Here is a 4804-nt window from a genome sequence, read left to right as displayed (position 1 = left end):
AAACATATATTGAGGAGATATATATACACACATACAGAGAGCATGAACAGGTGGGAGTTGTCTTACCAACTCTGAGAGGCCAATTAAGTAAGAGAAAAAAAACTTTGGAAGTGATAATCAAGATAGCTCAGTACAGACAGTTTGATAAGAAGCAAGTGTGAAAATACTTACAAGGGGAGATAGATTCAATGTTTGTAATGGCTCAGCCATTCCCAGTCTTTATTTAATCCTGAGTTGATTGTGTCTAGTTTGCATATCAATTCCAGCTCAGCAGTCTCTCGTTGGAGTCTGTTTTTGAAGTTTTTCTGTTTTAAGATAGCCACCCGCAGGTCTGTCATAGAATGGCCAGACAGCTTAAAGTGTTCTCCCACTGGTTTTTGAGTATTATGATTCCTGATGTCAGATTTGTGTCCATTAATTCTTTTGCGCAGAGTTGGCATCGGGCTTTGTTACAAGGATAGGTTCCTGGGTCAGTGTTTTTGTTCAGTGATGTGTGGTTGCTGGTGAGTATCTTGGGAGACAGACCTGTCCTCGCTTACAGACAACCCCCCAACCTAAAGCAAATACTCACCAGCAACCACACATCACTGAACAAAAACACTGACTCAGGAACCTATCCTTGTAACAAAGCCCGATGCCAACTCTGTCCAAATATCTATTCAAGTGACATCATCATAGGGCCTAATCACATCAGCCATACCATCAGGGTCTCGTTCACCTGCACATCTACCAATGTGATATATGCCATCATGTGCCAGCAATGCCCCTCTGCCATGTACATTGGCCAAACCGGACAGTCTCTACGCAAAAGAATTAATGGACACAAATCTGACATCAGGAATCATAATACTCAAAAACCAGTGGGAGAACACTTTAACCTGTCTGGCCATTCTATGACAGACCTGCGGGTGGCTATCTTAAAACAGAAAAACTTCAAAAACAGACTCCAACGAGAGACTGCTGAGCTGGAATTGATATGCAAACTAGACACAATCAACTCAGGATTAAATAAAGACTGGGAATGGCTGAGCCATTACAAACATTGAATCTATCTCCCCTTGTAAGTATTTTCACACTTGCTTCTTATCAAACTGTCTGTACTGAGCTATCTTGATTATCACTTCAAACGTTTTTTTTCTCTTACTTAATTGGCCTCTCAGAGTTGGTAAGACAACTTCCACCTGTTCATGCTCTCTGTATGTGTGTATATATATCTCCTCAATATATGTTTCACTCTATATGCATCCGAAGAAGTGGGTTGTAGCCCACAAAAGCTTATGCTCTAATAAATTTGTTAGTCTCTAAGGTGCCACAAGTACTCCTACCCGCAGGTCTGTCATAGAATGGCCAGACAGGTTAAAGTGTTCTCCCACTGGTTTTTGAGTATTATGATTCCTGATGTCAGATTTGTGTCCATTAATTCTTTTGCGTAGAGACTGTCCGGTTTGGCCAATGTGCATGGCAGAGGGGCATTGCTGGCACATGATGGCATATATCACATTGGTAGATGTGCAGGTGAACGAGCCCCTGATGGTATGGCTGATGCGATTAGGCCCTATGATGATGTCACTTGAATAGATATGTGGACAGAGTTGGCATCGGGCTTTGTTACAAGGATAGGTTCCTGGGTCAGTGTTTTTGTTCAGTGATGTGTGGTTGCTGGTGAGTATTTGCTTTAGGTTGGGGGGTTGTCTGTAAGCGAGGGCAGGTCTGTCTCCCAAGATCTGTGAGAGTAAAGGATCATCTTTCAGGATAGGTTGTAGATCTCTGATGTCAGGAATCATAATACTCAAAAACCAGTGGGAGAACACTTTAACCTGTCTGGCCATTCTATGACAGACCTGGCTGAACTCTGTGACTTTGTCTTCACCCACAACTATTTCACATTTGGGGACAATATATACCTTCAAGTCAGCGGCACTGCTATGGGTACCCGCATGGCCCCACAGTATGCCAACATTTTTATGGCTGACTTAGAACAACGCTTCCTTAGCTCTCGTCCCCTAACACCCCTACTCTACTTGCGCTACATTGATGACATCTTCATCATCTGGACCCATGGAAAAGAAGCCCTTGAGGAATTCCACCATGATTTCAATAATTTCCATCCCACCATCAACCTCAGCCTAGATCAATCCACACACGCGGTCCATTTCCTGGACACTACTGTGCTAATAAGCGATGGTCACATAAATACCACCCTATACCGGAAACCTACTGACCGCTACACTTACCTACATGCCTCCAGCTTCCATCCAGGACACACCACACGATCCATTGTCTACAGCCAAGCTCTAAGATATAACCGCATTTGCTCCAATCCTCAGATAGAGACAAGCACCTACAAGATCTCTATCAAGCATTCTTAAAACTACAATACCCACCTGCTGAAGTGAAAAAACAGATTGACAGAGCCAGACGAGTACCCAGAAGTCACCTCCTACAAGACAAGGCCAACAAAGAAAATAACAGAACACCACTAGCTGTCACCTTCAGCCCCCAACTAAAACCTCTCCAGCGCATCATCAGAGATCTACAACCTATCCTGAAAGATGATCCTTTACTCTCACAGATCTTGGGAGACAGACCTGTCCTTGCTTACAGACAACCCCCCAACCTAAAGCAAATACTCACCAGCAACCACACATCACTGAACAAAAACACTGACCCAGGAACCTATCCTTGTAACAAAGCCCGATGCCAACTCTGTCCACATATCTATTCAAGTGACATCATCATAGGGCCTAATCACATCAGCCATACCATCAGGGGCTCGTTCACCTGCACATCTACCAATGTGATATATGCCATCATGTGCCAGCAATGCCCCTCTGCCATGTACATTGGCCAAACTGGACAGTCTCTATGCAAAAGAATTAATGGACACAAATCTGACATCAGGAATCATAATACTCAAAAACCAGTGGGAGAACACTTTAACCTGTCTGGCCATTCTATGACAGACCTGCGGGTGGCTATCTTAAAACAGAAAAACTTCAAAAACAGACTCCAACGAGAGACTGCTGAGCTGGAATTGATATGCAAACTAGACACAATCAACTCAGGATTAAATAAAGACTGGGAATGGCTGAGCCATTACAAACATTGAATCTATCTCCCCTTGTAAGTATTTTCACACTTGCTTCTTATCAAACTGTCTGTACTGAGCTATCTTGATTATCACTTCCAAAGTTTTTTTTCTCTTACTTAATTGGCCTCTCAGAGTTGGTAAGACAACTCCCACCTGTTCATGCTCTCTGTATGTGTGTGTGTATATATATCTCCTCAATATATGTTTCACTCTATATGCATCCGAAGAAGTGGGTTGTAGCCCACGAAAGCTTATGCTTTAATAAATTCATTAGAGTTTCAGTATCTCTGCAGTTTTACTAACCAAAACAATTAAATGTTATCAAGCAAGCTTCATCAATTCACTGTACACTGACTTCTCTAAATTAGTGATTAAAAATATTAAATACTGGTCCCAATACTGACCCTTGGGAAAATATGCTATGAACTTTTCTAGTAGTGGCCATTAGCACATTTCCTTTCTCTTAGCCTGATTTTAATCCAAAGAGATTTTGCTCCGTATTTTTTGCTTCTTTATATACTTGAGGAATATTATCAAAAAACTTGTTGGAAATACCAGTAAATTATGTCCACTGGGTTACATAGCTATTATTTTAATAATATTTTAAAATACTAGCAGATTAAGGATGTGGGACTTTCTCCTATTGAACCCATCCTGGTTTAACCTTTCAGGTTATTTATCCAAGTGTTGTAGTATTTTCCTAATTGGACGATCCCTTCATTTTCCTAGAATTATTCTCTGAACTGTAATTCTCATGTACTCCCTGAGCTTCCTTTAAAAAAAATAATATGCAGCCCATTAGTATCCATAAGTGATTGGCAATTATGTTGTAGAAAAGAAGCAGTGCAATATCTGAAATCACTAAATTTCTTTTCACAGTAAAACCAGTGTTTAATTTGTGCCAGGGCTGAGACATGTCACCTCTAAGCTTGGCAATTCATAGCCCCAGCACCTCTGGGCTTGCTGCATCAGTTATGAATGTAAAAAAAAAATTGCTTGAGCCCTGTCAGCTCTTTCATTACAAATTAAGGGCTGAATAAAATATTTCTGGCACTAGTGGAAAATATTCAGAAAGCCTGTGTAAAAATTTTTACCAATTTGTTGCGTGTTTTCATCTCCCTTATATATGGATTTTTCAAAAAAATGTGGATGAGTGATTTCCCCCCCCCACACACACAGTGAGGCAAGATCACAGCATAGTACCCAACATCAAGATACCTAATTATTTCTTATAAGATAGCCTCCATCTTAGCCAACACACTGGATTTCACCAGGAAACTCCAGAGCTGAAAGCATGAGGACTCTACATCTCAAGCTGAAGAGCCAAGCTCTACCACTGGGAGCCATCAGACTCTCAACCTCTGTAGATCAGGCACTGACCAGCAAGTTATACTAACATCTTGGGTAAGTCAATTAACTTCCTTCTGCTGTCATCTCCCCATCTGTCAAAGCGGGGATAGTGATATTACCTACATCATGACTAAATAATGGTTGCAAATGTGTGCTAGGTATCAAAGCAAGGTAGCAGCAAGTTGTGGGAACTCAGGAGATCCTTAGTCCAAGTCTTGTGCCTAACTAGACCATGCAGCTTTTCATCAATATCACTCCACCTCAAACAAACATCCAGATAGTGGATGAAATCCACTACAATTGCTCCTTCTTAGCAGAGTTTTTTTGAATGTAGAAACAGGTATATTTTGATAAATAAATTCA

This window comes from Emys orbicularis, chromosome 9 (assembly GCF_028017835.1).
Source record: "Emys orbicularis isolate rEmyOrb1 chromosome 9, rEmyOrb1.hap1, whole genome shotgun sequence".
Taxonomy (NCBI): domain Eukaryota; kingdom Metazoa; phylum Chordata; order Testudines; family Emydidae; genus Emys; species Emys orbicularis.
The sequence above is the reverse complement of the archived record's forward strand: the minus strand, read 5'-3'. Positions refer to the sequence as shown.